The sequence below is a fragment of the Diadema setosum genome, chromosome 11 (assembly GCF_964275005.1).
Source record: "Diadema setosum chromosome 11, eeDiaSeto1, whole genome shotgun sequence".
NCBI lineage: Eukaryota > Metazoa > Echinodermata > Echinoidea > Diadematoida > Diadematidae > Diadema > Diadema setosum.
Genome location: NC_092695.1, coordinates 25,689,738 through 25,717,026, shown reverse-complemented (window position 1 = coordinate 25,717,026; position 27,289 = coordinate 25,689,738).

Sequence of the window (27,289 nt, the reverse complement as noted above, 5' to 3'; positions counted from 1 at the left end):
CAGATTTTAATATGTTGTAGCTGAGACTTTGCGCTATCGTAATGTGTCCTCCGTTTTTTCATACGACGTCAAAAGCACGTCGAAAAACTCGGCTTAAGTAATCAAAGCTTAGCTTCATTAGGTGATCCGAGTATCCTCTCGGATCACCTTCTGTATCTGTACGGATTCTTTGTTGGTTCTTCTTCTTCTTCTTCTTCTTCTTTATTTCTGGACAAAATTTGTGTAGAGGTTAGCCCAGAAAGTCCTCTTCCTATCAATTTCAAAATTATACCATATATGTATCATGTCCCAAAGACGACAGATCTAATGTATAATAGTGATCAGTCGACCGTGACGTCACTGTGACGTCATTATATGAAAACACATTCTCAATCATATCTCACTAATGGAATAGAGTTTTTCAATGAAATTTACGTCACATATATTACAAGTTATGCGCATTCTACTCATATTCTCAAAATTCATATTTTCTCTTAAAACGTGCGCGTACGCGCGCGTTGAAATATTTGTATCCTCAAATCGAGCTCAAAATTTTTTTGCACACGTTTCAGACCATTTGGAGCATTTTTTGAAAAATTGAAAAAATCGGACGGACGCGTACGCGCGCGCACATATACGCACGCACAGCTCATATGCAATGAAAATTTCCCGTTTTTTTACTTTGATCGGATGTCTGAAATGTCAAGGAATATTTCTACCAAGTTTCAAGTCAATCCCACTCAAAATGACGTCATACGGGTCCGTCAAAGTTGAAATTCCGCGCGCGCGTCAATGGCGATATACAGTGCAACAATGCCAAAAAACCGCCAATTTTAAATCCGATTTTACTCGTCAGGATGGACGGTGACCCCCCATTTTCTTTACATATTCTGAAAGCTGATGAGTTGTACATGTCATTTCATGGGTTGGCAATGCTGGAAAAATGATGAAAAGATATCAAATTTCTTAATAAATCAAAACAAGTAAACTTTCAAAATGACGTCATCAAATTTCAAGTTTACTCGAGCGTATCTCACTTATCCTTAGTCAATTTTCACCCAGATTTCAGTATGCTGTAGCTTATTTAATACTCTATCAGTTATGTAATAACACAATTTTGATTGAATGACAGCATGACCTCATAAAAATGAATTGAAAGTAACCTTGTCGAATTTGACCAGTTTACGTGTTATCTCTATGGGAGTGCAGTTTTTCTGGAAATGAAAATTGACATGACTGTCTTTTTCGAGCACTAGCTCACTTATGCTTCGGTGAATTTCTCCCAGATTTTAATATGTTGTAGCTGAGACTTTGGGCTATCGTTAATGTGCATTTTGTTTTTTCATACGATGTCGGGATCACATCAATAAACGTGGTTGAAATTAAAGCTTATATTCGTTGTATTGAAATATTTCTTTCTTTCTGCAACTTTCTTTGCAATAACTCAAGAAAAACATACCCTATCAACACCATATTTTGTACATGCTTAGTTCATGTCACGTTCATTATTTCATAAAATAACAACTACTTGATCAGATGCCATCTTGGTTATGTAAAGTAGGGTCAAAGGTCATAAATGTTTCATCCTGTATCTTGGTGAATACATCTCCTATCTTTCCCATATTTTGCACACGTAAAGACCATGTGACAAGGATCATATCACAAAATAACCACTTTTTGCTCAGATGACATCTTGTCTTTGCAAAGTGGGGTCAAAGGTCATATGTACTTCTTTCTTTATCGTCATTATGACGTGTTATCTCTATGGGAGGGATTTTTTCTAGATGTGAAAATTGACATGATTGTCTTTATCGAGCACTAGCTCACTCACCCTTCGATGAATTTCTCCCAGATTTTAATATGTTGTAGCTGAGACTTTGCGCTATCGTAATGTGTCCTCCGTTTTTTCATACGACGTCAAAAGCACGTCGAAAAACTCGGCTTAAGTAATCAAAGCTTAGCTTCATTAGGTGATCCGAGTATCCTCTCGGATCACCTTCTGTATCTGTACGGATTCTTTGTTGGTTCTTCTTCTTCTTCTTCTTCTTCTTTATTTCTGGACAAAATTTGTGTAGAGGTTAGCCCAGAAAGTCCTCTTCCTATCAATTTCAAAATTATACCATATATGTATCATGTCCCAAAGACGACAGATCTAATGTATAATAGTGATCAGTCGACCGTGACGTCACTGTGACGTCATTATATGAAAACACATTCTCAATCATATCTCACTAATGGAATAGAGTTTTTCAATGAAATTTACGTCACATATATTACAAGTTATGCGCATTCTACTCATATTCTCAAAATTCATATTTTCTCTTAAAACGTGCGCGTACGCGCGCGTTGAAATATTTGTATCCTCAAATCGAGCTCAAAATTTTTTTGCACACGTTTCAGACCATTTGGAGCATTTTTTGAAAAATTGAAAAAATCGGACGGACGCGTACGCGCGCGCACATATACGCACGCACAGCTCATATGCAATGAAAATTTCCCGTTTTTTTACTTTGATCGGATGTCTGAAATGTCAAGGAATATTTCTACCAAGTTTCAAGTCAATCCCACTCAAAATGACGTCATACGGGTCCGTCAAAGTTGAAATTCCGCGCGCGCGTCAATGGCGATATACAGTGCAACAATGCCAAAAAACCGCCAATTTTAAATCCGATTTTACTCGTCAGGATGGACGGTGACCCCCCATTTTCTTTACATATTCTGAAAGCTGATGAGTTGTACATGTCATTTCATGGGTTGGCAATGCTGGAAAAATGATGAAAAGATATCAAATTTCTTAATAAATCAAAACAAGTAAACTTTCAAAATGACGTCATCAAATTTCAAGTTTACTCGAGCGTATCTCACTTATCCTTAGTCAATTTTCACCCAGATTTCAGTATGCTGTAGCTTATTTAATACTCTATCAGTTATGTAATAACACAATTTTGATTGAATGACAGCATGACCTCATAAAAATGAATTGAAAGTAACCTTGTCGAATTTGACCAGTTTACGTGTTATCTCTATGGGAGTGCAGTTTTTCTGGAAATGAAAATTGACATGACTGTCTTTTTCGAGCACTAGCTCACTTATGCTTCGGTGAATTTCTCCCAGATTTTAATATGTTGTAGCTGAGACTTTGGGCTATCGTTAATGTGCATTTTGTTTTTTCATACGATGTCGGGATCACATCAATAAACGTGGTTGAAATTAAAGCTTATATTCGTTGTATTGAAATATTTCTTTCTTTCTGCAACTTTCTTTGCAATAACTCAAGAAAAACATACCCTATCAACACCATATTTTGTACATGCTTAGTTCATGTCACGTTCATTATTTCATAAAATAACAACTACTTGATCAGATGCCATCTTGGTTATGTAAAGTAGGGTCAAAGGTCATAAATGTTTCATCCTGTATCTTGGTGAATACATCTCCTATCTTTCCCATATTTTGCACACGTAAAGACCATGTGACAAGGATCATATCACAAAATAACCACTTTTTGCTCAGATGACATCTTGTCTTTGCAAAGTGGGGTCAAAGGTCATATGTACTTCTTTCTTTATCGTCATTATGACGTGTTATCTCTATGGGAGGGATTTTTTCTAGATGTGAAAATTGACATGATTGTCTTTATCGAGCACTAGCTCACTCACCCTTCGATGAATTTCTCCCAGATTTTAATATGTTGTAGCTGAGACTTTGCGCTATCGTAATGTGTCCTCCGTTTTTTCATACGACGTCAAAAGCACGTCGAAAAACTCGGCTTAAGTAATCAAAGCTTAGCTTCATTAGGTGATCCGAGTATCCTCTCGGATCACCTTCTGTATCTGTACGGATTCTTTGTTGGTTCTTCTTCTTCTTCTTCTTCTTCTTTATTTCTGGACAAAATTTGTGTAGAGGTTAGCCCAGAAAGTCCTCTTCCTATCAATTTCAAAATTATACCATATATGTATCATGTCCCAAAGACGACAGATCTAATGTATAATAGTGATCAGTCGACCGTGACGTCACTGTGACGTCATTATATGAAAACACATTCTCAATCATATCTCACTAATGGAATAGAGTTTTTCAATGAAATTTACGTCACATATATTACAAGTTATGCGCATTCTACTCATATTCTCAAAATTCATATTTTCTCTTAAAACGTGCGCGTACGCGCGCGTTGAAATATTTGTATCCTCAAATCGAGCTCAAAATTTTTTTGCACACGTTTCAGACCATTTGGAGCATTTTTTGAAAAATTGAAAAAATCGGACGGACGCGTACGCGCGCGCACATATACGCACGCACAGCTCATATGCAATGAAAATTTCCCGTTTTTTTACTTTGATCGGATGTCTGAAATGTCAAGGAATATTTCTACCAAGTTTCAAGTCAATCCCACTCAAAATGACGTCATACGGGTCCGTCAAAGTTGAAATTCCGCGCGCGCGTCAATGGCGATATACAGTGCAACAATGCCAAAAAACCGCCAATTTTAAATCCGATTTTACTCGTCAGGATGGACGGTGACCCCCCATTTTCTTTACATATTCTGAAAGCTGATGAGTTGTACATGTCATTTCATGGGTTGGCAATGCTGGAAAAATGATGAAAAGATATCAAATTTCTTAATAAATCAAAACAAGTAAACTTTCAAAATGACGTCATCAAATTTCAAGTTTACTCGAGCGTATCTCACTTATCCTTAGTCAATTTTCACCCAGATTTCAGTATGCTGTAGCTTATTTAATACTCTATCAGTTATGTAATAACACAATTTTGATTGAATGACAGCATGACCTCATAAAAATGAATTGAAAGTAACCTTGTCGAATTTGACCAGTTTACGTGTTATCTCTATGGGAGTGCAGTTTTTCTGGAAATGAAAATTGACATGACTGTCTTTTTCGAGCACTAGCTCACTTATGCTTCGGTGAATTTCTCCCAGATTTTAATATGTTGTAGCTGAGACTTTGGGCTATCGTTAATGTGCATTTTGTTTTTTCATACGATGTCGGGATCACATCAATAAACGTGGTTGAAATTAAAGCTTATATTCGTTGTATTGAAATATTTCTTTCTTTCTGCAACTTTCTTTGCAATAACTCAAGAAAAACATACCCTATCAACACCATATTTTGTACATGCTTAGTTCATGTCACGTTCATTATTTCATAAAATAACAACTACTTGATCAGATGCCATCTTGGTTATGTAAAGTAGGGTCAAAGGTCATAAATGTTTCATCCTGTATCTTGGTGAATACATCTCCTATCTTTCCCATATTTTGCACACGTAAAGACCATGTGACAAGGATCATATCACAAAATAACCACTTTTTGCTCAGATGACATCTTGTCTTTGCAAAGTGGGGTCAAAGGTCATATGTACTTCTTTCTTTATCGTCATTATGACGTGTTATCTCTATGGGAGGGATTTTTTCTAGATGTGAAAATTGACATGATTGTCTTTATCGAGCACTAGCTCACTCACCCTTCGATGAATTTCTCCCAGATTTTAATATGTTGTAGCTGAGACTTTGCGCTATCGTAATGTGTCCTCCGTTTTTTCATACGACGTCAAAAGCACGTCGAAAAACTCGGCTTAAGTAATCAAAGCTTAGCTTCATTAGGTGATCCGAGTATCCTCTCGGATCACCTTCTGTATCTGTACGGATTCTTTGTTGGTTCTTCTTCTTCTTCTTCTTCTTTATTTCTGGACAAAATTTGTGTAGAGGTTAGCCCAGAAAGTCCTCTTCCTATCAATTTCAAAATTATACCATATATGTATCATGTCCCAAAGACGACAGATCTAATGTATAATAGTGATCAGTCGACCGTGACGTCACTGTGACGTCATTATATGAAAACACATTCTCAATCATATCTCACTAATGGAATAGAGTTTTTCAATGAAATTTACGTCACATATATTACAAGTTATGCGCATTCTACTCATATTCTCAAAATTCATATTTTCTCTTAAAACGTGCGCGTACGCGCGCGTTGAAATATTTGTATCCTCAAATCGAGCTCAAAATTTTTTTGCACACGTTTCAGACCATTTGGAGCATTTTTTGAAAAATTGAAAAAATCGGACGGACGCGTACGCGCGCGCACATATACGCACGCACAGCTCATATGCAATGAAAATTTCCCGTTTTTTTACTTTGATCGGATGTCTGAAATGTCAAGGAATATTTCTACCAAGTTTCAAGTCAATCCCACTCAAAATGACGTCATACGGGTCCGTCAAAGTTGAAATTCCGCGCGCGCGTCAATGGCGATATACAGTGCAACAATGCCAAAAAACCGCCAATTTTAAATCCGATTTTACTCGTCAGGATGGACGGTGACCCCCCATTTTCTTTACATATTCTGAAAGCTGATGAGTTGTACATGTCATTTCATGGGTTGGCAATGCTGGAAAAATGATGAAAAGATATCAAATTTCTTAATAAATCAAAACAAGTAAACTTTCAAAATGACGTCATCAAATTTCAAGTTTACTCGAGCGTATCTCACTTATCCTTAGTCAATTTTCACCCAGATTTCAGTATGCTGTAGCTTATTTAATACTCTATCAGTTATGTAATAACACAATTTTGATTGAATGACAGCATGACCTCATAAAAATGAATTGAAAGTAACCTTGTCGAATTTGACCAGTTTACGTGTTATCTCTATGGGAGTGCAGTTTTTCTGGAAATGAAAATTGACATGACTGTCTTTTTCGAGCACTAGCTCACTTATGCTTCGGTGAATTTCTCCCAGATTTTAATATGTTGTAGCTGAGACTTTGGGCTATCGTTAATGTGCATTTTGTTTTTTCATACGATGTCGGGATCACATCAATAAACGTGGTTGAAATTAAAGCTTATATTCGTTGTATTGAAATATTTCTTTCTTTCTGCAACTTTCTTTGCAATAACTCAAGAAAAACATACCCTATCAACACCATATTTTGTACATGCTTAGTTCATGTCACGTTCATTATTTCATAAAATAACAACTACTTGATCAGATGCCATCTTGGTTATGTAAAGTAGGGTCAAAGGTCATAAATGTTTCATCCTGTATCTTGGTGAATACATCTCCTATCTTTCCCATATTTTGCACACGTAAAGACCATGTGACAAGGATCATATCACAAAATAACCACTTTTTGCTCAGATGACATCTTGTCTTTGCAAAGTGGGGTCAAAGGTCATATGTACTTCTTTCTTTATCGTCATTATGACGTGTTATCTCTATGGGAGGGATTTTTTCTAGATGTGAAAATTGACATGATTGTCTTTATCGAGCACTAGCTCACTCACCCTTCGATGAATTTCTCCCAGATTTTAATATGTTGTAGCTGAGACTTTGCGCTATCGTAATGTGTCCTCCGTTTTTTCATACGACGTCAAAAGCACGTCGAAAAACTCGGCTTAAGTAATCAAAGCTTAGCTTCATTAGGTGATCCGAGTATCCTCTCGGATCACCTTCTGTATCTGTACGGATTCTTTGTTGGTTCTTCTTCTTCTTCTTCTTCTTCTTTATTTCTGGACAAAATTTGTGTAGAGGTTAGCCCAGAAAGTCCTCTTCCTATCAATTTCAAAATTATACCATATATGTATCATGTCCCAAAGACGACAGATCTAATGTATAATAGTGATCAGTCGACCGTGACGTCACTGTGACGTCATTATATGAAAACACATTCTCAATCATATCTCACTAATGGAATAGAGTTTTTCAATGAAATTTACGTCACATATATTACAAGTTATGCGCATTCTACTCATATTCTCAAAATTCATATTTTCTCTTAAAACGTGCGCGTACGCGCGCGTTGAAATATTTGTATCCTCAAATCGAGCTCAAAATTTTTTTGCACACGTTTCAGACCATTTGGAGCATTTTTTGAAAAATTGAAAAAATCGGACGGACGCGTACGCGCGCGCACATATACGCACGCACAGCTCATATGCAATGAAAATTTCCCGTTTTTTTACTTTGATCGGATGTCTGAAATGTCAAGGAATATTTCTACCAAGTTTCAAGTCAATCCCACTCAAAATGACGTCATACGGGTCCGTCAAAGTTGAAATTCCGCGCGCGCGTCAATGGCGATATACAGTGCAACAATGCCAAAAAACCGCCAATTTTAAATCCGATTTTACTCGTCAGGATGGACGGTGACCCCCCATTTTCTTTACATATTCTGAAAGCTGATGAGTTGTACATGTCATTTCATGGGTTGGCAATGCTGGAAAAATGATGAAAAGATATCAAATTTCTTAATAAATCAAAACAAGTAAACTTTCAAAATGACGTCATCAAATTTCAAGTTTACTCGAGCGTATCTCACTTATCCTTAGTCAATTTTCACCCAGATTTCAGTATGCTGTAGCTTATTTAATACTCTATCAGTTATGTAATAACACAATTTTGATTGAATGACAGCATGACCTCATAAAAATGAATTGAAAGTAACCTTGTCGAATTTGACCAGTTTACGTGTTATCTCTATGGGAGTGCAGTTTTTCTGGAAATGAAAATTGACATGACTGTCTTTTTCGAGCACTAGCTCACTTATGCTTCGGTGAATTTCTCCCAGATTTTAATATGTTGTAGCTGAGACTTTGGGCTATCGTTAATGTGCATTTTGTTTTTTCATACGATGTCGGGATCACATCAATAAACGTGGTTGAAATTAAAGCTTATATTCGTTGTATTGAAATATTTCTTTCTTTCTGCAACTTTCTTTGCAATAACTCAAGAAAAACATACCCTATCAACACCATATTTTGTACATGCTTAGTTCATGTCACGTTCATTATTTCATAAAATAACAACTACTTGATCAGATGCCATCTTGGTTATGTAAAGTAGGGTCAAAGGTCATAAATGTTTCATCCTGTATCTTGGTGAATACATCTCCTATCTTTCCCATATTTTGCACACGTAAAGACCATGTGACAAGGATCATATCACAAAATAACCACTTTTTGCTCAGATGACATCTTGTCTTTGCAAAGTGGGGTCAAAGGTCATATGTACTTCTTTCTTTATCGTCATTATGACGTGTTATCTCTATGGGAGGATTTTTTCTAGATGTGAAAATTGACATGATTGTCTTTATCGAGCACTAGCTCACTCACCCTTCGATGAATTTCTCCCAGATTTTAATATGTTGTAGCTGAGACTTTGCGCTATCGTAATGTGTCCTCCGTTTTTTTCATACGACGTCAAAAGCACGTCGAAAAACTCGGCTTAAGTAATCAAAGCTTAGCTTCATTAGGTGATCCGAGTATCCTCTCGGGTCACCTTCTGTATCTGTACGGATTCTTTGTTGGTTCTTCTTCTTCTTCTTCTTCTTTATTTCTGGACAAAATTTGTGTAGAGGTTAGCCCAGAAAGTCCTCTTCCTATCAATTTCAAAATTATACCATATATGTATCATGTCCCAAAGACGACAGATCTAATGTATAATAGTGATCAGTCGACCGTGACGTCACTGTGACGTCATTATATGAAAACACATTCTCAATCATATCTCACTAATGGAATAGAGTTTTTCAATGAAATTTACGTCACATATATTACAAGTTATGCGCATTCTACTCATATTCTCAAAATTCATATTTTCTCTTAAAACGTGCGCGTACGCGCGCGTTGAAATATTTGTATCCTCAAATCGAGCTCAAAATTTTTTTGCACACGTTTCAGACCATTTGGAGCATTTTTTGAAAAATTGAAAAAATCGGACGGACGCGTACGCGCGCGCACATATACGCACGCACAGCTCATATGCAATGAAAATTTCCCGTTTTTTTACTTTGATCGGATGTCTGAAATGTCAAGGAATATTTCTACCAAGTTTCAAGTCAATCCCACTCAAAATGACGTCATACGGGTCCGTCAAAGTTGAAATTCCGCGCGCGCGTCAATGGCGATATACAGTGCAACAATGCCAAAAAACCGCTAATTTTAAATCCGATTTTACTCGTCAGGATGGACGGTGACCCCCCATTTTCTTTACATATTCTGAAAGCTGATGAGTTGTACATGTCATTTCATGGGTTGGCAATGCTGGAAAAATGATGAAAGATATCAAATTTCTTAATAAATCAAAACAAGTAAACTTTCAAAATGACGTCATCAAATTTCAAGTTTACTCGAGCGTATCTCACTTATCCTTAGTCAATTTTCACCCAGATTTCAGTATGCTGTAGCTTATTTAATACTCTATCAGTTATGTAATAACACAATTTTGATTGAATGACAGCATGACCTCATAAAAATGAATTGAAAGTAACCTTGTCGAATTTGACCAGTTTACGTGTTATCTCTATGGGAGTGCAGTTTTTCTGGAAATGAAAATTGACATGACTGTCTTTTTCGAGCACTAGCTCACTTATGCTTCGGTGAATTTCTCCCAGATTTAATATGTTGTAGCTGAGACTTTGGGCTATCGTTAATGTGCATTTTGTTTTTTCATACGATGTCGGGATCACATCAATAAACGTGGTTGAAATTAAAGCTTATATTCGTTGTATTGAAATATTTCTTTCTTTCTGCAACTTTCTTTGCAATAACTCAAGAAAAACATACCCTATCAACACCATATTTTGTACATGCTTAGTTCATGTCACGTTCATTATTTCATAAAATAACAACTACTTGATCAGATGCCATCTTGGTTATGTAAAGTAGGGTCAAAGGTCATAAATGTTTCATCCTGTATCTTGGTGAATACATCTCCTATCTTTCCCATATTTTGCACACGTAAAGACCATGTGACAAGGATCATATCACAAAATAACCACTTTTTGCTCAGATGACATCTTGTCTTTGCAAAGTGGGGTCAAAGGTCATATGTACTTCTTTCTTTATCGTCATTATGACGTGTTATCTCTATGGGAGGGATTTTTTCTAGATGTGAAAATTGACATGATTGTCTTTATCGAGCACTAGCTCACTCACCCTTCGATGAATTTCTCCCAGATTTTAATATGTTGTAGCTGAGACTTTGCGCTATCGTAATGTGTCCTCCGTTTTTTCATACGACGTCAAAAGCACGTCGAAAAACTCGGCTTAAGTAATCAAAGCTTAGCTTCATTAGGTGATCCGAGTATCCTCTCGGATCACCTTCTGTATCTGTACGGATTCTTTGTTGGTTCTTCTTCTTCTTCTTCTTCTTCTTTATTTCTGGACAAAATTTGTGTAGAGGTTAGCCCAGAAAGTCCTCTTCCTATCAATTTCAAAATTATACCATATATGTATCATGTCCCAAAGACGACAGATCTAATGTATAATAGTGATCAGTCGACCGTGACGTCACTGTGACGTCATTATATGAAAACACATTCTCAATCATATCTCACTAATGGAATAGAGTTTTTCAATGAAATTTACGTCACATATATTACAAGTTATGCGCATTCTACTCATATTCTCAAAATTCATATTTTCTCTTAAAACGTGCGCGTACGCGCGCGTTGAAATATTTGTATCCTCAAATCGAGCTCAAAATTTTTTTGCACACGTTTCAGACCATTTGGAGCATTTTTTGAAAAATTGAAAAAATCGGACGGACGCGTACGCGCGCGCACATATACGCACGCACAGCTCATATGCAATGAAAATTTCCCGTTTTTTTACTTTGATCGGATGTCTGAAATGTCAAGGAATATTTCTACCAAGTTTCAAGTCAATCCCACTCAAAATGACGTCATACGGGTCCGTCAAAGTTGAAATTCCGCGCGCGCGTCAATGGCGATATACAGTGCAACAATGCCAAAAAACCGCCAATTTTAAATCCGATTTTACTCGTCAGGATGGACGGTGACCCCCCATTTTCTTTACATATTCTGAAAGCTGATGAGTTGTACATGTCATTTCATGGGTTGGCAATGCTGGAAAAATGATGAAAAGATATCAAATTTCTTAATAAATCAAAACAAGTAAACTTTCAAATGACGTCATCAAATTTCAAGTTTACTCGAGCGTATCTCACTTATCCTTAGTCAATTTTCACCCAGATTTCAGTATGCTGTAGCTTATTTAATACTCTATCAGTTATGTAATAACACAATTTTGATTGAATGACAGCATGACCTCATAAAAATGAATTGAAAGTAACCTTGTCGAATTTGACCAGTTTACGTGTTATCTCTATGGGAGTGCAGTTTTTCTGGAAATGAAAATTGACATGACTGTCTTTTTCGAGCACTAGCTCACTTATGCTTCGGTGAATTTCTCCCAGATTTTAATATGTTGTAGCTGAGACTTTGGGCTATCGTTAATGTGCATTTTGTTTTTTCATACGATGTCGGGATCACATCAATAAACGTGGTTGAAATTAAAGCTTATATTCGTTGTATTGAAATATTTCTTTCTTTCTGCAACTTTCTTTGCAATAACTCAAGAAAAACATACCCTATCAACACCATATTTTGTACATGCTTAGTTCATGTCACGTTCATTATTTCATAAAATAACAACTACTTGATCAGATGCCATCTTGGTTATGTAAAGTAGGGTCAAAGGTCATAAATGTTTCATCCTGTATCTTGGTGAATACATCTCCTATCTTTCCCATATTTTGCACACGTAAAGACCATGTGACAAGGATCATATCACAAAATAACCACTTTTTGCTCAGATGACATCTTGTCTTTGCAAAGTGGGGTCAAAGGTCATATGTACTTCTTTCTTTATCGTCATTATGACGTGTTATCTCTATGGAGGGATTTTTTCTAGATGTGAAAATTGACATGATTGTCTTTATCGAGCACTAGCTCACTCACCCTTCGATGAATTTCTCCCAGATTTTAATATGTTGTAGCTGAGACTTTGCGCTATCGTAATGTGTCCTCCGTTTTTTCATACGACGTCAAAAGCACGTCGAAAAACTCGGCTTAAGTAATCAAAGCTTAGCTTCATTAGGTGATCCGAGTATCCTCTCGGATCACCTTCTGTATCTGTACGGATTCTTTGTTGGTTCTTCTTCTTCTTCTTCTTCTTCTTTATTTCTGGACAAAATTTGTGTAGAGGTTAGCCCAGAAAGTCCTCTTCCTATCAATTTCAAAATTATACCATATATGTATCATGTCCCAAAGACGACAGATCTAATGTATAATAGTGATCAGTCGACCGTGACGTCACTGTGACGTCATTATATGAAAACACATTCTCAATCATATCTCACTAATGGAATAGAGTTTTTCAATGAAATTTACGTCACATATATTACAAGTTATGCGCATTCTACTCATATTCTCAAAATTCATATTTCTCTTAAAACGTGCGCGTACGCGCGCGTTGAAATATTTGTATCCTCAAATCGAGCTCAAAATTTTTTTGCACACGTTTCAGACCATTTGGAGCATTTTTTGAAAATTGAAAAAATCGGACGGACGCGTACGCGCGCGCACATATACGCACGCACAGCTCATATGCAATGAAAATTTCCCGTTTTTTTACTTTGATCGGATGTCTGAAATGTCAAGGAATATTTCTACCAAGTTTCAAGTCAATCCCACTCAAAATGACGTCATACGGGTCCGTCAAAGTTGAAATTCCGCGCGCGCGTCAATGGCGATATACAGTGCAACAATGCCAAAAAAACCGCCAATTTTAAATCCGATTTTACTCGTCAGGATGGACGGTGACCCCCCATTTTCTTTACATATTCTGAAAGCTGATGAGTTGTACATGTCATTTCATGGGTTGGCAATGCTGGAAAAATGATGAAAAGATATCAAATTTCTTAATAAATCAAAACAAGTAAACTTTCAAAATGACGTCATCAAATTTCAAGTTTACTCGAGCGTATCTCACTTATCCTTAGTCAATTTTCACCCAGATTTCAGTATGCTGTAGCTTATTTAATACTCTATCAGTTATGTAATAACACAATTTTGATTGAATGACAGCATGACCTCATAAAATGAATTGAAAGTAACCTTGTCGAATTTGACCAGTTTACGTGTTATCTCTATGGGAGTGCAGTTTTTCTGGAAATGAAAATTGACATGACTGTCTTTTTCGAGCACTAGCTCACTTATGCTTCGGTGAATTTCTCCCAGATTTTAATATGTTGTAGCTGAGACTTTGGGCTATCGTTAATGTGCATTTTGTTTTTTCATACGATGTCGGGATCACATCAATAAACGTGGTTGAAATTAAAGCTTATATTCGTTGTATTGAAATATTTCTTTCTTTCTGCAACTTTCTTTGCAATAACTCAAGAAAAACATACCCTATCAACACCATATTTTGTACATGCTTAGTTCATGTCACGTTCATTATTTCATAAAATAACAACTACTTGATCAGATGCCATCTTGGTTATGTAAAGTAGGGTCAAAGGTCATAAATGTTTCATCCTGTATCTTGGTGAATACATGTTCTATCATCCCCATATTTTGCACACGTAAAGACCGTGTTACAAGGATCATTTCACAAAATAACCACTTTTTGCTCAGATGCCATCTTGTCTGTGCAGATCGGGGTCAAAGGTCATATGTATTTCTTTCTTTATCTTCGTTATGACGTGTTATCTCTATGGGAGAAAATTTTTCTAGATTTTAAAAAATTGACATGATTGTCTTTATCGAGCACTAGCTCACTTACCCTTTGGTGAATTTCTCCCAGATTTTAATATGTTGTAGCTGAGACTGCGCGCTATCGTACGTGTTCCCTTTGTTTTTCATATAGTGTCGGGATCACGTCCAAAAACGTGGTTGAAATTAAAGGTTATCTTCGATGTACTTTCATATTTCTTTCTTTTTCCAATTTTCTTTGCAATAACTCAAGAAAAATAGCCCCTATCAACCCCATATTTTGCCTTCTTTATTTCTGGACAAAATTTGTGTAGAGGTTAGCCCAGAAAGTCCTCTTCCTATCAATTTCAAAATTATACCATATATGTATCATGTCCCAAAGACGACAGATCTAATGTATAATAGTGATCAGTCGACCGTGACGTCACTGTGACGTCATTATATGAAAACACATTCTCAATCATATCTCACTAATGGAATAGAGTTTTTCAATGAAATTTACGTCACATATATTACAAGTTATGCGCATTCTACTCATATTCTCAAAATTCATATTTTCTCTTAAAACGTGCGCGTACGCGCGCGTTGAAATATTTGTATCCTCAAATCGAGCTCAAAATTTTTTTGCACACGTTTCAGACCATTTGGAGCATTTTTTGAAAAATTGAAAAAATCGGACGGACGCGTACGCGCGCGCACATATACGCACGCACAGCTCATATGCAATGAAAATTTCCCGTTTTTTTACTTTGATCGGATGTCTGAAATGTCAAGGAATATTTCTACCAAGTTTCAAGTCAATCCCACTCAAAATGACGTCATACGGGTCCGTCAAAGTTGAAATTCCGCGCGCGCGTCAATGGCGATATACAGTGCAACAATGCCAAAAAACCGCCAATTTTAAATCCGATTTTACTCGTCAGGATGGACGGTGACCCCCCATTTTCTTTACATATTCTGAAAGCTGATGAGTTGTACATGTCATTTCATGGGTTGGCAATGCTGGAAAAATGATGAAAAGATATCAAATTTCTTAATAAATCAAAACAAGTAAACTTTCAAAATGACGTCATCAAATTTCAAGTTTACTCGAGCGTATCTCACTTATCCTTAGTCAATTTTCACCCAGATTTCAGTATGCTGTAGCTTATTTAATACTCTATCAGTTATGTAATAACACAATTTTGATTGAATGACAGCATGACCTCATAAAAATGAATTGAAAGTAACCTTGTCGAATTTGACCAGTTTACGTGTTATCTCTATGGGAGTGCAGTTTTTCTGGAAATGAAAATTGACATGACTGTCTTTTTCGAGCACTAGCTCACTTATGCTTCGGTGAATTTCTCCCAGATTTTAATATGTTGTAGCTGAGACTTTGGGCTATCGTTAATGTGCATTTTGTTTTTTCATACGATGTCGGGATCACATCAATAAACGTGGTTGAAATTAAAGCTTATATTCGTTGTATTGAAATATTTCTTTCTTTCTGCAACTTTCTTTGCAATAACTCAAGAAAAACATACCCTATCAACACCATATTTTGTACATGCTTAGTTCATGTCACGTTCATTATTTCATAAAATAACAACTACTTGATCAGATGCCATCTTGGTTATGTAAAGTAGGGTCAAAGGTCATAAATGTTTCATCCTGTATCTTGGTGAATACATCTCCTATCTTTCCCATATTTTGCACACGTAAAGACCATGTGACAAGGATCATATCACAAAATAACCACTTTTTGCTCAGATGACATCTTGTCTTTGCAAAGTGGGGTCAAAGGTCATATGTACTTCTTTCTTTATCGTCATTATGACGTGTTATCTCTATGGGAGGGATTTTTTCTAGATGTGAAAATTGACATGATTGTCTTTATCGAGCACTAGCTCACTCACCCTTCGATGAATTTCTCCCAGATTTTAATATGTTGTAGCTGAGACTTTGCGCTATCGTAATGTGTCCTCCGTTTTTTCATACGACGTCAAAAGCACGTCGAAAAACTCGGCTTAAGTAATCAAAGCTTAGCTTCATTAGGTGATCCGAGTATCCTCTCGGATCACCTTCTGTATCTGTACGGATTCTTTGTTGGTTCTTCTTCTTCTTCTTCTTCTTCTTTATTTCTGGACAAAATTTGTGTAGAGGTTAGCCCAGAAAGTCCTCTTCCTATCAATTTCAAAATTATACCATATATGTATCATGTCCCAAAGACGACAGATCTAATGTATAATAGTGATCAGTCGACCGTGACGTCACTGTGACGTCATTATATGAAAACACATTCTCAATCATATCTCACTAATGGAATAGAGTTTTTCAATGAAATTTACGTCACATATATTACAAGTTATGCGCATTCTACTCATATTCTCAAAATTCATATTTTCTCTTAAAACGTGCGCGTACGCGCGCGTTGAAATATTTGTATCCTCAAATCGAGCTCAAAATTTTTTTGCACACGTTTCAGACCATTTGGAGCATTTTTTGAAAAATTGAAAAAATCGGACGGACGCGTACGCGCGCGCACATATACGCACGCACAGCTCATATGCAATGAAAATTTCCCGTTTTTTTACTTTGATCGGATGTCTGAAATGTCAAGGAATATTTCTACCAAGTTTCAAGTCAATCCCACTCAAAATGACGTCATACGGGTCCGTCAAAGTTGAAATTCCGCGCGCGCGTCAATGGCGATATACAGTGCAACAATGCCAAAAAACCGCCAATTTTAAATCCGATTTTACTCGTCAGGATGGACGGTGACCCCCCATTTTCTTTACATATTCTGAAAGCTGATGAGTTGTACATGTCATTTCATGGGTTGGCAATGCTGGAAAAATGATGAAAAGATATCAAATTTCTTAATAAATCAAAACAAGTAAACTTTCAAAATGACGTCATCAAATTTCAAGTTTACTCGAGCGTATCTCACTTATCCTTAGTCAATTTTCACCCAGATTTCAGTATGCTGTAGCTTATTTAATACTCTATCAGTTATGTAATAACACAATTTTGATTGAATGACAGCATGACCTCATAAAAATGAATTGAAAGTAACCTTGTCGAATTTGACCAGTTTACGTGTTATCTCTATGGGAGTGCAGTTTTTCTGGAAATGAAAATTGACATGACTGTCTTTTTCGAGCACTAGCTCACTTATGCTTCGGTGAATTTCTCCCAGATTTTAATATGTTGTAGCTGAGACTTTGGGCTATCGTTAATGTGCATTTTGTTTTTTCATACGATGTCGGGATCACATCAATAAACGTGGTTGAAATTAAAGCTTATATTCGTTGTATTGAAATATTTCTTTCTTTCTGCAACTTTCTTTGCAATAACTCAAGAAAAACATACCCTATCAACACCATATTTTGTACATGCTTAGTTCATGTCACGTTCATTATTTCATAAAATAACAACTACTTGATCAGATGCCATCTTGGTTATGTAAAGTAGGGTCAAAGGTCATAAATGTTTCATCCTGTATCTTGGTGAATACATCTCCTATCTTTCCCATATTTTGCACACGTAAAGACCATGTGACAAGGATCATATCACAAAATAACCACTTTTTGCTCAGATGACATCTTGTCTTTGCAAAGTGGGGTCAAAGGTCATATGTACTTCTTTCTTTATCGTCATTATGACGTGTTATCTCTATGGGAGGGATTTTTTCTAGATGTGAAAATTGACATGATTGTCTTTATCGAGCACTAGCTCACTCACCCTTCGATGAATTTCTCCCAGATTTTAATATGTTGTAGCTGAGACTTTGCGCTATCGTAATGTGTCCTCCGTTTTTTCATACGACGTCAAAAGCACGTCGAAAAACTCGGCTTAAGTAATCAAAGCTTAGCTTCATTAGGTGATCCGAGTATCCTCTCGGATCACCTTCTGTATCTGTACGGATTCTTTGTTGGTTCTTCTTCTTCTTCTTCTTTATTTCTGGACAAAATTTGTGTAGAGGTTAGCCCAGAAAGTCCTCTTCCTATCAATTTCAAAATTATACCATATATGTATCATGTCCCAAAGACGACAGATCTAATGTATAATAGTGATCAGTCGACCGTGACGTCACTGTGACGTCATTATATGAAAACACATTCTCAATCATATCTCACTAATGGAATAGAGTTTTTCAATGAAATTTACGTCACATATATTACAAGTTATGCGCATTCTACTCATATTCTCAAAATTCATATTTTCTCTTAAAACGTGCGCGTACGCGCGCGTTGAAATATTTGTATCCTCAAATCGAGCTCAAAATTTTTTTGCACACGTTTCAGACCATTTGGAGCATTTTTTGAAAAATTGAAAAAATCGGACGGACGCGTACGCGCGCGCACATATACGCACGCACAGCTCATATGCAATGAAAATTTCCCGTTTTTTTACTTTGATCGGATGTCTGAAATGTCAAGGAATATTTCTACCAAGTTTCAAGTCAATCCCACTCAAAATGACGTCATACGGGTCCGTCAAAGTTGAAATTCCGCGCGCGCGTCAATGGCGATATACAGTGCAACAATGCCAAAAAACCGCCAATTTTAAATCCGATTTTACTCGTCAGGATGGACGGTGACCCCCCATTTTCTTTACATATTCTGAAAGCTGATGAGTTGTACATGTCATTTCATGGGTTGGCAATGCTGGAAAAATGATGAAAAGATATCAAATTTCTTAATAAATCAAAACAAGTAAACTTTCAAAATGACGTCATCAAATTTCAAGTTTACTCGAGCGTATCTCACTTATCCTTAGTCAATTTTCACCCAGATTTCAGTATGCTGTAGCTTATTTAATACTCTATCAGTTATGTAATAACACAATTTTGATTGAATGACAGCATGACCTCATAAAAATGAATTGAAAGTAACCTTGTCGAATTTGACCAGTTTACGTGTTATCTCTATGGGAGTGCAGTTTTTCTGGAAATGAAAATTGACATGACTGTCTTTTTCGAGCACTAGCTCACTTATGCTTCGGTGAATTTCTCCCAGATTTTAATATGTTGTAGCTGAGACTTTGGGCTATCGTTAATGTGCATTTTGTTTTTTCATACGATGTCGGGATCACATCAATAAACGTGGTTGAAATTAAAGCTTATATTCGTTGTATTGAAATATTTCTTTCTTTCTGCAACTTTCTTTGCAATAACTCAAGAAAAACATACCCTATCAACACCATATTTTGTACATGCTTAGTTCATGTCACGTTCATTATTTCATAAAATAACAACTACTTGATCAGATGCCATCTTGGTTATGTAAAGTAGGGTCAAAGGTCATAAATGTTTCATCCTGTATCTTGGTGAATACATCTCCTATCTTTCCCATATTTTGCACACGTAAAGACCATGTGACAAGGATCATATCACAAAATAACCACTTTTTGCTCAGATGACATCTTGTCTTTGCAAAGTGGGGTCAAAGGTCATATGTACTTCTTTCTTTATCGTCATTATGACGTGTTATCTCTATGGGAGGGATTTTTTCTAGATGTGAAAATTGACATGATTGTCTTTATCGAGCACTAGCTCACTCACCCTTCGATGAATTTCTCCCAGATTTTAATATGTTGTAGCTGAGACTTTGCGCTATCGTAATGTGTCCTCCGTTTTTTCATACGACGTCAAAAGCACGTCGAAAAACTCGGCTTAAGTAATCAAAGCTTAGCTTCATTAGGTGATCCGAGTATCCTCTCGGATCACCTTCTGTATCTGTACGGATTCTTTGTTGGTTCTTCTTCTTCTTCTTCTTTATTTCTGGACAAAATTTGTGTAGAGGTTAGCCCAGAAAGTCCTCTTCCTATCAATTTCAAAATTATACCATATATGTATCATGTCCCAAAGACGACAGATCTAATGTATAATAGTGATCAGTCGACCGTGACGTCACTGTGACGTCATTATATGAAAACACATTCTCAATCATATCTCACTAATGGAATAGAGTTTTTCAATGAAATTTACGTCACATATATTACAAGTTATGCGCATTCTACTCATATTCTCAAAATTCATATTTTCTCTTAAAACGTGCGCGTACGCGCGCGTTGAAATATTTGTATCCTCAAATCGAGCTCAAAATTTTTTTGCACACGTTTCAGACCATTTGGAGCATTTTTTGAAAAATTGAAAAAATCGGACGGACGCGTACGCGCGCGCACATATACGCACGCACAGCTCATATGCAATGAAAATTTCCCGTTTTTTTACTTTGATCGGATGTCTGAAATGTCAAGGAATATTTCTACCAAGTTTCAAGTCAATCCCACTCAAAATGACGTCATACGGGTCCGTCAAAGTTGAAATTCCGCGCGCGCGTCAATGGCGATATACAGTGCAACAATGCCAAAAAACCGCCAATTTTAAATCCGATTTTACTCGTCAGGATGGACGGTGACCCCCCATTTTCTTTACATATTCTGAAAGCTGATGAGTTGTACATGTCATTTCATGGGTTGGCAATGCTGGAAAAATGATGAAAAGATATCAAATTTCTTAATAAATCAAAACAAGTAAACTTTCAAAATGACGTCATCAAATTTCAAGTTTACTCGAGCGTATCTCACTTATCCTTAGTCAATTTTCACCCAGATTTCAGTATGCTGTAGCTTATTTAATACTCTATCAGTTATGTAATAACACAATTTTGATTGAATGACAGCATGACCTCATAAAAATGAATTGAAAGTAACCTTGTCGAATTTGACCAGTTTACGTGTTATCTCTATGGGAGTGCAGTTTTTCTGGAAATGAAAATTGACATGACTGTCTTTTTCGAGCACTAGCTCACTTATGCTTCGGTGAATTTCTCCCAGATTTTAATATGTTGTAGCTGAGACTTTGGGCTATCGTTAATGTGCATTTTGTTTTTTCATACGATGTCGGGATCACATCAATAAACGTGGTTGAAATTAAAGCTTATATTCGTTGTATTGAAATATTTCTTTCTTTCTGCAACTTTCTTTGCAATAACTCAAGAAAAACATACCCTATCAACACCATATTTTGTACATGCTTAGTTCATGTCACGTTCATTATTTCATAAAATAACAACTACTTGATCAGATGCCATCTTGGTTATGTAAAGTAGGGTCAAAGGTCATAAATGTTTCATCCTGTATCTTGGTGAATACATCTCCTATCTTTCCCATATTTTGCACACGTAAAGACCATGTGACAAGGATCATATCACAAAATAACCACTTTTTGCTCAGATGACATCTTGTCTTTGCAAAGTGGGGTCAAAGGTCATATGTACTTCTTTCTTTATCGTCATTATGACGTGTTATCTCTATGGGAGGGATTTTTTCTAGATGTGAAAATTGACATGATTGTCTTTATCGAGCACTAGCTCACTCACCCTTCGATGAATTTCTCCCAGATTTTAATATGTTGTAGCTGAGACTTTGCGCTATCATAATGTGTCCTCCGTTTTTTCATACGACGTCAAAAGCACGTCGAAAAACTCGGCTTAAGTAATCAAAGCTTAGCTTCATTAGGTGATCCGAGTATCCTCTCGGATCACCTTCTGTATCTGTACGGATTCTTTGTTGGTTCTTCTTCTTCTTCTTCTTCTTCTTTATTTCTGGACAAAATTTGTGTAGAGGTTAGCCCAGAAAGTCCTCTTCCTATCAATTTCAAAATTATACCATATATGTATCATGTCCCAAAGACGACAGATCTAATGTATAATAGTGATCAGTCGACCGTGACGTCACTGTGACGTCATTATATGAAAACACATTCTCAATCATATCTCACTAATGGAATAGAGTTTTTCAATGAAATTTACGTCACATATATTACAAGTTATGCGCATTCTACTCATATTCTCAAAATTCATATTTTCTCTTAAAACGTGCGCGTACGCGCGCGTTGAAATATTTGTATCCTCAAATCGAGCTCAAAATTTTTTTGCACACGTTTCAGACCATTTGGAGCATTTTTTGAAAAATTGAAAAAATCGGACGGACGCGTACGCGCGCGCACATATACGCACGCACAGCTCATATGCAATGAAAATTTCCCGTTTTTTTACTTTGATCGGATGTCTGAAATGTCAAGGAATATTTCTACCAAGTTTCAAGTCAATCCCACTCAAAATGACGTCATACGGGTCCGTCAAAGTTGAAATTCCGCGCGCGCGTCAATGGCGATATACAGTGCAACAATGCCAAAAAACCGCCAATTTTAAATCCGATTTTACTCGTCAGGATGGACGGTGACCCCCCATTTTCTTTACATATTCTGAAAGCTGATGAGTTGTACATGTCATTTCATGGGTTGGCAATGCTGGAAAAATGATGAAAAGATATCAAATTTCTTAATAAATCAAAACAAGTAAACTTTCAAAATGACGTCATCAAATTTCAAGTTTACTCGAGCGTATCTCACTTATCCTTAGTCAATTTTCACCCAGATTTCAGTATGCTGTAGCTTATTTAATACTCTATCAGTTATGTAATAACACAATTTTGATTGAATGACAGCATGACCTCATAAAAATGAATTGAAAGTAACCTTGTCGAATTTGACCAGTTTACGTGTTATCTCTATGGGAGTGCAGTTTTTCTGGAAATGAAAATTGACATGACTGTCTTTTTCGAGCACTAGCTCACTTATGCTTCGGTGAATTTCTCCCAGATTTTAATATGTTGTAGCTGAGACTTTGGGCTATCGTTAATGTGCATTTTGTTTTTTCATACGATGTCGGGATCACATCAATAAACGTGGTTGAAATTAAAGCTTATATTCGTTGTATTGAAATATTTCTTTCTTTCTGCAACTTTCTTTGCAATAACTCAAGAAAAACATACCCTATCAACACCATATTTTGTACATGCTTAGTTCATGTCACGTTCATTATTTCATAAAATAACAACTACTTGATCAGATGCCATCTTGGTTATGTAAAGTAGGGTCAAAGGTCATAAATGTTTCATCCTGTATCTTGGTGAATACATCTCCTATCTTTCCCATATTTTGCACACGTAAAGACCATGTGACAAGGATCATATCACAAAATAACCACTTTTTGCTCAGATGACATCTTGTCTTTGCAAAGTGGGGTCAAAGGTCATATGTACTTCTTTCTTTATCGTCATTATGACGTGTTATCTCTATGGGAGGGATTTTTTCTAGATGTGAAAATTGACATGATTGTCTTTATCGAGCACTAGCTCACTCACCCTTCGATGAATTTCTCCCAGATTTTAATATGTTGTAGCTGAGACTTTGCGCTATCGTAATGTGTCCTCCGTTTTTTCATACGACGTCAAAAGCACGTCGAAAAACTCGGCTTAAGTAATCAAAGCTTAGCTTCATTAGGTGATCCGAGTATCCTCTCGGATCACCTTCTGTATCTGTACGGATTCTTTGTTGGTTCTTCTTCTTCTTCTTCTTCTTCTTTATTTCTGGACAAAATTTGTGTAGAGGTTAGCCCAGAAAGTCCTCTTCCTATCAATTTCAAAATTATACCATATATGTATCATGTCCCAAAGACGACAGATCTAATGTATAATAGTGATCAGTCGACCGTGACGTCACTGTGACGTCATTATATGAAAACACATTCTCAATCATATCTCACTAATGGAATAGAGTTTTTCAATGAAATTTACGTCACATATATTACAAGTTATGCGCATTCTACTCATATTCTCAAAATTCATATTTTCTCTTAAAACGTGCGCGTACGCGCGCGTTGAAATATTTGTATCCTCAAATCGAGCTCAAAATTTTTTTGCACACGTTTCAGACCATTTGGAGCATTTTTTGAAAAATTGAAAAAATCGGACGGACGCGTACGCGCGCGCACATATACGCACGCACAGCTCATATGCAATGAAAATTTCCCGTTTTTTTACTTTGATCGGATGTCTGAAATGTCAAGGAATATTTCTACCAAGTTTCAAGTCAATCCCACTCAAAATGACGTCATACGGGTCCGTCAAAGTTGAAATTCCGCGCGCGCGTCAATGGCGATATACAGTGCAACAATGCCAAAAAACCGCCAATTTTAAATCCGATTTTACTCGTCAGGATGGACGGTGACCCCCCATTTTCTTTACATATTCTGAAAGCTGATGAGTTGTACATGTCATTTCATGGGTTGGCAATGCTGGAAAAATGATGAAAAGATATCAAATTTCTTAATAAATCAAAACAAGTAAACTTTCAAAATGACGTCATCAAATTTCAAGTTTACTCGAGCGTATCTCACTTATCCTTAGTCAATTTTCACCCAGATTTCAGTATGCTGTAGCTTATTTAATACTCTATCAGTTATGTAATAACACAATTTTGATTGAATGACAGCATGACCTCATAAAAATGAATTGAAAGTAACCTTGTCGAATTTGACCAGTTTACGTGTTATCTCTATGGGAGTGCAGTTTTTCTGGAAATGAAAATTGACATGACTGTCTTTTTCGAGCACTAGCTCACTTATGCTTCGGTGAATTTCTCCCAGATTTTAATATGTTGTAGCTGAGACTTTGGGCTATCGTTAATGTGCATTTTGTTTTTTCATACGATGTCGGGATCACATCAATAAACGTGGTTGAAATTAAAGCTTATATTCGTTGTATTGAAATATTTCTTTCTTTCTGCAACTTTCTTTGCAATAACTCAAGAAAAACATACCCTATCAACACCATATTTTGTACATGCTTAGTTCATGTCACGTTCATTATTTCATAAAATAACAACTACTTGATCAGATGCCATCTTGGTTATGTAAAGTAGGGTCAAAGGTCATAAATGTTTCATCCTGTATCTTGGTGAATACATCTCCTATCTTTCCCATATTTTGCACACGTAAAGACCATGTGACAAGGATCATATCACAAAATAACCACTTTTTGCTCAGATGACATCTTGTCTTTGCAAAGTGGGGTCAAAGGTCATATGTACTTCTTTCTTTATCGTCATTATGACGTGTTATCTCTATGGGAGGGATTTTTTCTAGATGTGAAAATTGACATGATTGTCTTTATCGAGCACTAGCTCACTCACCCTTCGATGAATTTCTCCCAGATTTTAATATGTTGTAGCTGAGACTTTGCGCTATCGTAATGTGTCCTCCGTTTTTTCATACGACGTCAAAAGCACGTCGAAAAACTCGGCTTAAGTAATCAAAGCTTAGCTTCATTAGGTGATCCGAGTATCCTCTCGGATCACCTTCTGTATCTGTACGGATTCTTTGTTGGTTCTTCTTCTTCTTCTTCTTCTTCTTTATTTCTGGACAAAATTTGTGTAGAGGTTAGCCCAGAAAGTCCTCTTCCTATCAATTTCAAAATTATACCATATATGTATCATGTCCCAAAGACGACAGATCTAATGTATAATAGTGATCAGTCGACCGTGACGTCACTGTGACGTCATTATATGAAAACACATTCTCAATCATATCTCACTAATGGAATAGAGTTTTTCAATGAAATTTACGTCACATATATTACAAGTTATGCGCATTCTACTCATATTCTCAAAATTCATATTTTCTCTTAAAACGTGCGCGTACGCGCGCGTTGAAATATTTGTATCCTCAAATCGAGCTCAAAATTTTTTTGCACACGTTTCAGACCATTTGGAGCATTTTTTGAAAAATTGAAAAAATCGGACGGACGCGTACGCGCGCGCACATATACGCACGCACAGCTCATATGCAATGAAAATTTCCCGTTTTTTTACTTTGATCGGATGTCTGAAATGTCAAGGAATATTTCTACCAAGTTTCAAGTCAATCCCACTCAAAATGACGTCATACGGGTCCGTCAAAGTTGAAATTCCGCGCGCGCGTCAATGGCGATATACAGTGCAACAATGCCAAAAAACCGCCAATTTTAAATCCGATTTTACTCGTCAGGATGGACGGTGACCCCCCATTTTCTTTACATATTCTGAAAGCTGATGAGTTGTACATGTCATTTCATGGGTTGGCAATGCTGGAAAAATGATGAAAAGATATCAAATTTCTTAATAAATCAAAACAAGTAAACTTTCAAAATGACGTCATCAAATTTCAAGTTTACTCGAGCGTATCTCACTTATCCTTAGTCAATTTTCACCCAGATTTCAGTATGCTGTAGCTTATTTAATACTCTATCAGTTATGTAATAACACAATTTTGATTGAATGACAGCATGACCTCATAAAAATGAATTGAAAGTAACCTTGTCGAATTTGACCAGTTTACGTGTTATCTCTATGGGAGTGCAGTTTTTCTGGAAATGAAAATTGACATGACTGTCTTTTTCGAGCACTAGCTCACTTATGCTTCGGTGAATTTCTCCCAGATTTTAATATGTTGTAGCTGAGACTTTGGGCTATCGTTAATGTGCATTTTGTTTTTTCATACGATGTCGGGATCACATCAATAAACGTGGTTGAAATTAAAGCTTATATTCGTTGTATTGAAATATTTCTTTCTTTCTGCAACTTTCTTTGCAATAACTCAAGAAAAACATACCCTATCAACACCATATTTTGTACATGCTTAGTTCATGTCACGTTCATTATTTCATAAAATAACAACTACTTGATCAGATGCCATCTTGGTTATGTAAAGTAGGGTCAAAGGTCATAAATGTTTCATCCTGTATCTTGGTGAATACATCTCCTATCTTTCCCATATTTTGCACACGTAAAGACCATGTGACAAGGATCATATCACAAAATAACCACTTTTTGCTCAGATGACATCTTGTCTTTGCAAAGTGGGGTCAAAGGTCATATGTACTTCTTTCTTTA